General features: G+C 37.2%; 1 pseudogene; it reads right to left on the minus strand.

Moving 5' to 3' along the window:
• Positions 1-2,182: 2,182 nt before the first annotated feature.
• Positions 2,183-8,146, minus strand: LOC115519910 (annotated as a pseudogene).
• Positions 8,147-12,898: the final 4,752 nt, after the last annotated feature.

Raw genomic sequence — 12,898 nt, forward strand, 5'->3', positions numbered from 1 at the left:
TGTGTTTAAAAAAATGTCTTAAAATGTATACTTGTTAACAGAAAAATCTCTTGAGGATAGTCAGCTAACATAAAAGAATGGATTTTTAAATCAGATTTAACAAGAATCAGAGATCTTACCTGGTATTAAGTTTTACTAAATAATATGAATAAAAGCTCAAAGTAGAGAGAGGGGGTCTGACATACCAAAGGCAGCTACCCAGGTCCTGTATAGACACATTAGACATGTATTTCTAGCCAAGAATTGTAGATAAGGTTACTGAATAGAGATCTTGAGATAACCTCATGCCCTAGAAACATTTAAATTATGAAACACCTCCATTTAATAGCTCCAATACTTGTATCATTGACATCACATTTTCCAGGGAGCTAAGCCTCATGGATCCTGGGTTCTATAGTTGACCCTTACCTAGAACATCCTGTGAAGTACATTTTACAGATGAATTTTCTTCTTCCTAGAAAATATCAATAGTTTGTATATCCAAATGTTCAGTTAACAAGGAAGTTGAATTGGGTCACTGACCAACATTCTTTTCCCCAGGAGCACTCAACTCCATAAAGGAAATGCTATGACCGGAATATTTGTATTGCTCTAAGATTCATATTTTGAAATTCTAACCCCACGAAGTGATAGTATTATTAGATGGGGACTTTTGGAGATGATTAGGTCTTAGGGGTGGAACCCTCACACTTGGGATTAGTGCTCTTACAAAAGATCTCATAAAAGACCTTACAGTGCTCCCTGGCCTCTTCTATCATGTGAAGATACAACAGAAAGTCTGAGGGCCACAAAAAGGTCTTTACCAAACCATTCTGGCCCCTGATCTCAGACTCCCAGCCTCTACAACTTTGAGAAATAAATATCTGTTATTTATAAGCTACCCAGTCTGTGGTGCTTTGCTATAGCAACCCAAACATACCAAGGTAGGAGTTAATGTGCTGTAGACCAGGTGCTTTCATTCTTTCCTTTCAGAAATATGATGTGACTTTTCATTTTTATATTTTTCTGTTTTCTAAAATATTAGGTATTGAATGGATAACTAGAGGAAAAATAGTGTAATGGAAGTGAGAAGTGTATCCTAGTCATTTAGACTATGGAGTTAGAACCATAGAATCATGGTTGCAGCACTGGTCTGTGTTCGTATACATTGCAGATTTCATACCTGGAGGTTCATTCAGCTGAAGAAATAATTCAGTGGCCTAGTGGCTTAGGTAATTGATGTTATCCATGGTATTAGAGGCAGAACTGAGATTTTTATTCAGGCCATTTGAAAATTAGAGGACAATGGAGATATTTTATATATGTATAATGCTGAGATATACTATGTAGATAGAGATGTCCATATAGGTTACCTTATTTTATTTACAATAAATCAAAGTTATGGATATATATACTGCTTATCTGAACATAAACAACTATTATACTTCTCTGTTACTCCCTAATTCAATGTAGAGTAAGAATTATGACATATTATTGTCCTATTTTCTGACCAGATGTATTTTTTGAATCACTACCTCAGAGTCTTGTCTCCTCTGTGGCTTCCATCTCATGTCAACATTTTCTTGATGTTTTCTAATTTCTTTAAAATAATTTACTATCAAGTAAATAATAACAATCCTTACATTTGTATAATTTTTAATTTATTAATCACTAGAAAATTCTAGAAACAATGCTCTGTAATTCTCTAATAAATAAATTTGAGAAATTCTGTAAATATCACCTTAGTCATTTCATTTCACACAACACCATTTACTTTTACTTTCTGATACCAAGCTATAGTTTTTCCCAATCAATTCTAGTTGCTTACTGAGATTCTCTGAAGTCACTACCAGCCCTGGACAACTTGATAGATGGCCTTTTTTCAGACTTTTATTCACAGGTGTTTGCTGTTTGTTGACTTTTTTGAAAAACTCAAATTGTAAACTTTGATTACAAATTAAAAATGAGGTTCTTAAAAATCTAAACTTGAGCATATATGAAACAATTTAAAAACTGTTAAAGGTGTGTTGAGAAAAAACAGGTTTAAAGAAGACATCTTTAGGTAAAAATAATAAAAATGCATAGATAATGCAGATAGTTCTATTTATCTGCTCAATGGGCAAAAAGCAAGCACTTGAGGTCTTCAACTCAAATCTTGTGTTCATTTCTTATTGCTAAAATTTCATTTCTTCCTGTTAGATGACTAAACCTGATGATAGTATAGATGATAATCCTCAGGGGCAGATGAATTCTTAGCTGATGGATTGGCTATGTTGTCTCTTTGCTATCCTGTGGTTTAGGGTTTTCTGAGCATCTTTGTAGGTAATTGAAGTTGCAGTGGTACCAGCGTTGAGGTGGCTGCTGACCTTGGATCTCATCTCCTTGATTTTCTTTATCTTCTTCATTGCTGTCCTGCCTAGGTTGTCTTTGGCAAGGAGGACCCTTTGGTTTAACTGACTGAGTCACCCAGGCATCCAAGGAGGACCCTTTGGGAATCACGGTCTATAATCCTGAGCATATTCTATCTCACTGGCGTATCTTGTTCTCTTGCACCCTGGTTGTTAGCACCTTCCATCATTTCTCCCTGAACAGGAGTGTTGGAAGATTGTGGTCCAAGCCCATGAGGTCTCTGCCTGAAGCAAGATGGAAAACATCTGCAGTAGGGCCAGTGCTGTTGAACCTGGCCTTCAGGAGCTTCCAATCCCACTACTTTCCCCACTCTCATGATTCTGGTAATTCTGTTAGGAATTATGTGGGGGACCTCTGCCATGTGGAGAGACTTTGTAATGGTTATTGTCTGCTGCATACTTACTGCCTTGCACTGGAGCTCCACCAGAGCCTGTCACATTTGCTGCTTCCACATCCTTTTCGCCTTGAGCAATGTCAAACTCCATAGTCTCTCCATCTCCTACACTGAGAACACACTTCCTGGTGTCATTCTTCTTTATGGCAGTCTGATGCACAAATACTTCTTCCTTCTCGTCATTTGTATTGATAGCTGTTTCTTACATTGAACCATTTTACTGTTCCCCAAACCTTTATTGTGATGACCATCTTGTCCCCTATAGCAGGCACAGCAGATGTGAGGCTGCTCTGGCCTCGGCTGCACTGTCCATGGTTCTGGGCTTTGTGTGGGCAGCCCTGAGAGCAGGTGGTAGCTGGGTCTCCACCTCACTGGGGCCAGCTGGGGCAGCTGAGGCTCTTCCAGGGGTGTGATGGTAACTAGGCTGGTTACTGCTAGGGGTTGCTCAGGGCTGGTAGATGGCTTTTAAGAAAGGAACAAACCACTCTTATCCATTATTCCCCATTGGTAATATATAAGGAGAATTTAGTAGTTTAGACATTTTCTAAAGTAAAAATATTTAATAGAAATTTGAAAAAGCTTGCTTCGGTGACTAGAAAGGAACAGTTAAGAAGTTAAATTAAGATTGGTTGTATTAAAGGTAGTCTTAATTTCGATCATTTGAGCAGAAACATCTCTCCTTTTCCTTCAACATTTGGCATTTTTGATCTGGATTATATGAATGATAGCCTCATCTCCTTACCCACATTTTTTTTTTTAATTAAAGCTGCTTTTCATTTTTTTAACCTCTCTTATGCTCTCTGATTTGTAATAGTCTCTCTAGTTTTGTTTCAGAAACTACAGTGCTTTTTTAGAGAAAATAATATATATAAATTAATTATTATGGTTATAAATATCTATACCTTGTTATAGATATATATCATTATAGATATATTCCTATTCTTAGTTATGTTTATACTGATTTAAATTATGATATTTAAGATACATGGTTAGAAATATTTTTTATTCACATAGTATCATTTTTGTGATATGTCTCAAAATCAGATTTTGCCATTGTACATTCTATGGCCTCCATGCTAGGTAGTTGGGGACTAGCAGACTGCCCCAGAGCCATTTTAAGTTTACTGCAAGAAAGCTGGGACAGCCGTGGGGAGTCCTGAGGGCCAGAATCCCATGAGGGTAAGACTTGTCTGACATAGAGTTAATTTTTAAAGAGAAGTTATATAACATACCTCAAATCATAAGGAAAAAGAAAAAAGAAATTTAAAAAAATTATACTTTGGTAACATACATTTTATGGAAATATCATTTGAAAAATATATAAAATAGCTTTAAGATATGTTTTATATCAATATCAAAGAATAGAGTTGATGGGAATAAAGAATGTATAATTGTTAGATTTTATTTATATACATTTCAGATAGATTTTTTTATTTTTAAAAAAATTTTTTTTAATCTTTATTTATTTTTGAGAGAGAGAGACAGTGTGTGAGCAGGGGAGGAGCAGAGAGAGAGGGAGACACAGAATCTGAAGCAGGCTCCAGGCTCTGAGCTGTGAGCATAGAGCCCGATGCAGGGCTCGAACTCATGAACTGTGAGATCATGACCTGAGCCAAAGTCGGACACTCAACCGACTGAGCCACCCAGGCACCCCGAGATTTTTTTATTCTTGAAAGGCATCAGTAAAATGACCCCACTTCATGCTTTTCTATGTTCCATATTATCAAAACTTGTACCAATTGCATTACAACATTTTGTTTGTTTTAGTAAGAGAGAAAGGGCTGTCTTCCTTAGAAACAACATGATTGTCTCTATCACCAAGAAGAGGGGTGAAGGAAATTCTAGTCAAATTTTCTTTAGCTCCATGTATTTAAGAATCATCTGATGATGTTGGGTTTGTATGCAGACTCCTGGACCCCATATCAAGAAATTCTAATTAAGTTTATGTTGAAGATCCTAGGAATGTGTATTTTAACAAGTATCCCCAGTAGTTCTAATTAAGGTGATTTTCTTTTTTCTTTTTAATTTATTGACTTAAATTCAACTTAGTTAACATATAGTGTAGTATTGGTTTCAGTAGAACCCAGTGATTCATCACTTATATAGAACATCCCGTGCTTATCCCAACAAATGCCCTCCTTAATGCCCATCATCCATTTAGCCCACCCCCCCCATCTCCCCTCCAACAACCCTCAGTTTGTTCTCTGTATTTAAAAGTCTTTTAGGGTTTGCCTCTCTCTCTCTGTTTTTTTCTTATTTTTCCTTCCCTGCCTCTATGCTCAGCTGTTGCATTTCTTGCAAAATCATTACTTATTTGTCTTTCTCTGACTTATTTCACTTAGTATCATACACTCTAGTTCCATCCATGTTGTTGTAAATGGCAAGACTTCATTCTTCTTGATCATAAAGTGATTTTCTAAACACACTTTGAGAAACACTGTCCTCGCCCTTTGTCTAAATGATCTGATTTGAGGAACTTGGGTAAAACACAGAGGTGAAGCTTCAAGTTACCATATTCTTATCCAGCACTTGATATAATTGATATTGTTTAAGTAATTGATATTACCCATGAAATTAGAGAAACAGCTAAGGACTCTTATTAAGTCCCCAAACAGTATATGTAATCTATATATGTATATATGTAAAAATACTTTATGTATATACACACATATACATAGTTTACTTCATTCTCATTACAATAAATCAGAATTCCTGATCTGTGTATTGAATATGTGAATATAAAATCTGACAGCAATTGATACAAGAGCGTCAGAAGTAGAGTTCGTTTATGAGATAAAAGCGATGATGAGAACACCAGCCTAACAGGTGAGTATCCTAGTAAGGAACTGAGGAGTTAAGCAGGAGTATGGGAAGAGGACTATTAGCTGAATTAACACTTCCAAATTCACATGTTGAAGCCCTAACCCCCCAACATCTCAGAATTTGACTGGGTTCAGAGACAGAGCCTTCAAAAAGGTAGCTGAGGTTAAATGAGGTCTTATGGGTAGGCCCTAACCCAATATAACTGGTGTCTTTATAAGAATTGGAAATCTGGACAGAGACACCAGGGATGCACACCCACAGAAGAAAGACCATGGGAAACATAATGGGAAGGTAACCATCTGCAAAGCAAGGAGAGAGTTTTCAGAAGAAACCAATTCTACAATACCCTTATCTCGAACTTCCAGGCTCCTGAACTGTGAGAAAATAAATTTCCATTATGTAAGCTACCCAATTTGTTTTGGCAGCCCTAGCAAACTAATTCAAATTTTGGTACCAAGAAAGGAGTGCTGCTATAATAAATACCTAAAATGTAGAAGTGGCTTTGGAACTGCATGATGGGTAGAGACTGGAAGAGCACTGAGGTGCATGCCAGAAGAGCCTCGATTTCCCCGGGGAGACTTTTGGTAGGAATATGGATACTAAAGGTCCTTCTGAGGAGGTCTCAGATGAAAATGAGGAACACGTATTTGAACACTGAAGGAAACACAGTCCTTGTGATAAAGCAGCACAAAACTTAACTGTGTCCTAATGTTTTGTGAAAAGCAGTAACTGACAAAGTTAGATATTTAGCTGTGAAGATTTCTTAGCAAAGTGTTGGGGATGTGGCCTGGTTTCTCCTTGCTGTTTATAGTATAATGTGAGAAAAGAGAGATTAAATGAAGAAGAGATTGTTAAGCCAAAAGTAACAAGAACTTGAAGATCTGGAAGATTCTCAGTCTATCCATATTTCAAAAAATGAATATATTTCATAAAAATAAAAAGCTTCTGCAAACAAAGGAAACAATCAGCAAAACTAAAAGGCAACCAACAGAATGGGAAAATATATTTGCAAATGGCGTATCAGATAAAGGGTTAGTATCCAAAATCTATAAAGAACTTATCAAATTCAACACCCAAAAAATAAATGATCCAGTGAAGAAATGGGCAAAAGACATGAATAGACACTTCTCCAAAGAAGACATCCAGATGCCAACTGACACATGAAAAAATGCTCAACATCACTCATCATCAAGGAAATACAAATCAAAACCACAAGGAGATACCACCTCACACCTGTCAGAATGGTTAACATTAACAACTCAGGCAACAACAAATGTTGGCGAGGATGTGGAGAAAGAGGATCTCTTTTGCACTGCTGGTGGGAATGCAAACTGCTGCAGCAGTTTCCATACTGGAAAACAGTATGGAGGTTCTTCAAAAAACTAAAAATAGAACTACCCTACGACCCAGCAATTACACTACTAGGCATTTATCCAGGGGATACAGGTATGCTGTTTCGAAGCAGCACATACACCCCAATGTTTGTAGCAGCACTATCAACAATAGCCAAAGTATGGAAAGAGCCCAAATATCCATCAATGGATGAATGGCTAAAGAAGATGTGGTGCATATATACAATGGAGTATTGCTCGGCAATCAAAAAGAATGAAATGTTGTCATTTACAACTACATGGATGAAACTAGAGGGTATTATGCTAAGTAAAATTAGTCAGTTAGAGAAAGACAAAAATCATATGACTTCACTCATATGAGGACTTTAAGACACAGAACAGATGAATACAAGGGAAGGGAGACAAAAATAATATAAAAATAGGGAGGGGACAAAACATAAGAGACTCTTAAATATGGAGAACAAACAGAGGGTTATTGGAGGGGTTGTGGGGGGGTGGGCTAAATTGGTAAGGAGCGTTAAGGAATCTACTCCTGAAATCATTGTTGTACTATATGCTAACTAATTTGGATGTAAATTAAAAAAAAAATGAGAATGATTGGCTGGTTAGTAATTCCAATGATGGTCTGGATAGTAATTCCATAAAGAGATAGTGGGTGTGACTCATGGATCTAATCAGCCCTCAGTAGAAGCCAAGGATAGAGATAGGATTACAACTGCAGAGACACTTCCAGCTTAGACTAAAGAGGACAGAGATGGAGCAAAATGAAGAAAGGCCATTGAACTTCTGGGATTTTATGGTCAGGACCATAGCTGTGAACCCACATGTGATCCTCCAGGAAAAGGGAAGAATGACCCTGAAGGCCGGGTGGTTTCCTCCTCAGTTTCAGAATAAGGCTACCTCCTCAGTTATTGCTGCAATAATGTCTTAATTGATCTAGTCATATATGGTGTGCCTGATGCCCATCTTTTCTCATATTGTAGCCCTAGCGATTTTCCAAAGTGCATTCTGATTTTGTATCCAATTCCATCTACTCCAGTTTAAGAACTATAAATTGCTTCACTTTGCTCTTCGAAAATTTAAAACGTCTTAATATGATCTGTAAGACCTCAAATCACCGGCCTTTGCTTGCGTCTCCAACCACATCTCTTTCTTTATCTGTGTGGCCCCATCCAGCTGGTTTTCCCATAGTCCTAATTCTCATCATGTTTATCTTCTACTGGGCTTCTGCATGTCTTGTTCTCTCTACTTAGAATGGACCTCCTATGTTTCTTTGCCTAGTTAACACCTACCAGTCCTTTAATTCTCAGCATTAAAGTCACCTCCTCAGGGAAGCTTGACTAAGTAAAATTTCACTGTTTCACTCATAGAACTGTGAATTCTTCACAACACTGTAAACTCCACAAGGCAGGAACCATGTCTGTGTGTGTTCACATTTGTATCCTTACAGACGTGCACTTAACTCCAGGTAGGAACCTAACAAATATATATATTTTTAATATAATTTATTGTCAAGTTAGCTAACATACAGTGTATATAGTGTGCTCTTGGCTTCAGGGGTAGATTCCCATGATTCACCATTTATATACCACACCCAGTGTTCATCCCAGCAAGTGCCCTTCTCAATGCCCATCACCCAATTTCACCTCTCCCCAGCAGCCCCCCCAATGGTTTGCCTGCTTCTCTGTTTGAAACTATTTTTCCCCTTCCCTTTCCCCATGGTCTTTTGTTAAGTTTCTCAAGTTCCACATATGAGAGAAAACATATGATTCTGACTTATTTCACTTATTTCATAATACCCTCCAGTTCCATCCATGTTGTTGCAAATAGCAGGATTTCATTCTTTCTCATTGCCAAGTCATATTCCCTTGTATATATAAACCACAACTTCTGTATCCATTCATCAGTTGATGGACATTTGGGTTCCTTCCATAATTTGGCTATTGTTGAAAGTGGTGCTATAAACATTTGGGGTACATGTGTAACTATGAGTCAGCACTCCTATGTATACTTTGGATAAATTTATAGTAGTACTATTGCTGGGTCATAAGGTAGTCTATTTTTAATTTTTTGAGGAATTTCCACACTGTTTTCCAGAATGGCTGCACCAGTCTGCATTCCCACCAACAGTGCAAGAAGATTCCCGTTTCTCCACATCCTCACCAACATCTGTTGTTTCCTGAGTTGTTAATTTTAGCCACGCTGACTGCTGTGAGATGGTTTCTCAGTGTGGTTTTGATTTGTATTTCCCTGATGGTGAGTGATGTTGAGCATTTTTTCATGTATTTGTTGGCCATATGGATGTCTTCTTTGGAAAAGTGTCTATTCATGTCTTCTGCCCATCCCATTTCTTCACTGGGTTGTTTTCCAGGTGTCGAGTTTGGTAAGTTTTTTACAGATTTGGATACTAACCCTTTATCTGATATGTCACTTGCCAATATCTTCTTGCATTCCGTCAGTTCCCTTTTAGTTCTGTTGATTGTTTCCTTTGCACTGCAGTAGCTTTTTATCTTGATGAGGTCCCAATAGTTCATTTTGCTTTTATTTCCCTGGCCTTCAGAGATGTGTTGAGTAAGAAGGTACTGTGGCTGAGGTCAAAGAGGTTGTTGCCTGTTTTCTCCTCTAGGGTTTTGATGGTTTCCTGTCTCATATTTAGGTATTTCATCAATTTTGAGGTTATTTTTATGTATGGGGTAAGAAAGTGGTCCAGTTTCATTCTTCGGCATGTTTCTGTCCAGTTCTTCCAGCACCATTTGCTAAAGAGAATGTCTTTTTTCCATTGGATACTCTTTCCTGCCTTGTCAAAGATTAGTTGGCCATACACTTGTGGGTCCAATATTGGGTTCTCTAATCTATTCCATTGGTCTATGTGTCTATTTTTGTGCCAATACCATACTGCCTGCATGATTACAGCTTTGTAGTAGAGGTTAAAGTCCGGGATTGTGTTGCCTCCCATGTTGGTTTTCTTTTTCAACATTTCTTTGGCTATTCGAGGACTTTTGTGGTTCCATATAAATTTTATGTTTGTTTGTTCTAGCTCTGAGAAGAATTCCAGTGTAATTTTGATCGGGATTGCATTGAATGTGTAGATTGCTTTGGGTAGTATTGACATTGTAACAATATTTGTTCTTCCAATCCATGAGCATAGAATACTTTTCCACTTCTTTGAGTCTTCTTCAATTTCTTTCATAAGTTTTCCATAGTTTTTGGTATATAGATCTTCTACATATTTCATTAGGTTTATTCCTAGGTATTTTATGGTTCTTGGTACAATTGTAAATGGGATCGATTTCTTGATTTCTCTTCTTGTTACTTCATTATTGGTGTATAGAAATGAAACCAATTTCTGTACATTGATTTTGTATCCTGTGACTTTGCTGAATTCATGTATCAGTTCTAGCAGCTTTTTGGTGGAGTCTTTTGGGTTTTCTATGTAGAGTATTATGTCATCTGCAAAAAGTGAAACTGACTTCTTCTTTGCCAATTTGGATGCCTTTATTGTCTGATTGCTGAGGCTAGGATTTCCACACCATGTTACAAAACAGTGGTGAGGGGACGCCTGGGTGGTTCAGTTGGTTAAGAGTCCAACTTCGGCTCAGGTCATGATCTCGCGGTTTGTGAATTTGAGCCCCATGTCAGGCTCTGTGCTGACAGCTCAGAGCCTGGAGCCTGCTTCGGATTCTGTGTCTCCCTCTCTCTCTGCCCCTCCCCCACTTGTGTTCTGTCTCTCTCTGTCTCTCAAAAATGAATAAATGTAAAAAAATAAATAAATAAATAAAACAACAGTGGTGATAGTAGACGTCCCTGTCGTGTTCTTGGTCTTAGGGGGAAAGCTTTCAGTTTTTCGCCATTGGGGATGATATTGGCTGTGGGCCTTTTTATATATGGCTTTTATGATGGTAAGGTATGTTCCTTCTATTCGGACTTTCTTGAGGGTTTTTATTAAGAAAGTATGCTATATTTTTTCAAGTGTACTATTTTTTCTGCACTATTGATAGGATCATATGGTTCTTATCTTTCCTTATGTTAATGTGATGTATCATGTTGATTGATTTGCAAATATTGAGCCATTCCTGCAGCTGAGGAATGAATCCCACTTGATCATGGTGAATACTTCTTTTAATGTATTGTTGAATTAGATTTGCTAGTATCTTGTCAAGAATTTTTACATCCATATTCATCAGGGATATTGACCTGTAATTCTTCTCTCTGGTGGGGTCTCTGGTTTGAGAATCAAGGTAGTGCAGGGTTCATAGAATAAGTCTGGAAGCTTTCCTTCTGTTTCTATTTTTGAAACATTTTGAGAAGAATAGGTATAACTCTGTTTTAAATGTCTGGTAGAATTCCCCTGGGAAGCCATCTGGCCCAGATTTTTGATAACTGATTCAATTCCTTCACTGGTTATGGGTTCAAATTTTCTATTTCTTCCCACTTAAGTTTTGGTAGTATGTGGGTTTCTAGGAAGTTGTCTATTTCTCCCAGGTTGTCCAGTTTATTGACATATAATGTTTCATAGTATTCTCTAATAATTATTTGTATTTCTGTGATGTTCATTGTGATCTCTCATTTTTAATTTGTGATTTTATCTATTTGGGTTCTCTCTCTTTTTTGCATAGGGATTTATCAATTTTGTTTATCTTTTCCAAAAACCACCTCTTAGTAGTACCTTGGTGGCTCAGTCAGTTAAGTGACTGGCTCAGGTCATGATCTCATGGTTCATAGGTTCAAGCCCTGCATCAGGCTCTGTGCTGAATGCTTGCTTGGAGCCTAGATCCTGCTTCAGATTCTGTGTCTCCTTCTCTCTCTGCCCCTCCCCCCTTGTGCTCTGTCTCTCAAAAATAAATAAATGTAAAAAAAAAACCACTTCTTAGATTCATTGTTCTATTCTGTGTTTATTTGTTTTTCTTTCTTTGATTCTATATTGTTTATTTCTGCTCTAATCTTTATTATTTATCTTCTTCTGCTGGCTTTGGGGTTTCTTTGCTGTTCTGCTTCTGGTTCCTTTCAGTGTGTGGTTAGGTTTGTATTTGTTTTTGTTTTTGTTTTTCCTTATTTCTTGAGATAGGCCCGGATTACAATGTATTTTCCTCTTAGGACTGCCTTTGCTCCATCCCAAAGGGTTTGAACTGTTGCATTTTCACTTTCATTTGTTTCCACATATTTTTTAATTTCTTCTTTAATTGCCTGGTTGACCCATTCATTCTTTAATAGGATGTTCTTTAACCTCCATGCATTTGGAGGCTTTCCAAATTTTTCTTGTGGTTGATTTCAAGTTTCATATCATTGTGATCTGAACATATGCATGGTATGATCTCAGTTCTTTTATATTTATTGAGGGCTGTTTTGTGACCCAGTACATGGTGTATCTTGGAGAATGTTCCAAGTGCACTCAAGAAGAATGTGTATTCTGCTTTTGGATGAAAAGTTCTGAATATATCTGTCAAGTCCATATGGTCCAGTGTATCATTCAAAGCCATTGCTTCTTTATTGATTTTTGGCCTATATGATCTGTCCATTGTTATAAGTGGAGTATTAAAGTCCCCTGCAGTTACTGTATTCTTATCAGTAAGATTGCTTATGTTTATGATTAATTGATTTATATATTTGGGTACTCTCAAGTTTGAAGCATAAACATTTACAATTATTAGCTCTTTGTGATGGACAGACCCTGTAATTATGATATAATGCCTTTATTTATCTCTTGTTACAACATTTAGTTTAAACTCTAGTTTGTCTGATGTAAGTATGGTTACTCCAGTTTTCTTTTGACTTCCAGTAGCCTGATGGTTATCCGTTCCCTCACATTCAATCTGAAGGTGTCCTCAGTTCTAAAATAAGTCTTTTGTAGACAGCATATAGATGGATCTTGTTGTTTATCCACTCTGATACCCTATGTCTTTTGATTGGCTCATTTAGTTCATTTACATTCAGAGTTATTGAA

The sequence above is a fragment of the Lynx canadensis genome, chromosome C1 (genome assembly GCF_007474595.2).
Source record: "Lynx canadensis isolate LIC74 chromosome C1, mLynCan4.pri.v2, whole genome shotgun sequence".
NCBI lineage: Eukaryota > Metazoa > Chordata > Mammalia > Carnivora > Felidae > Lynx > Lynx canadensis.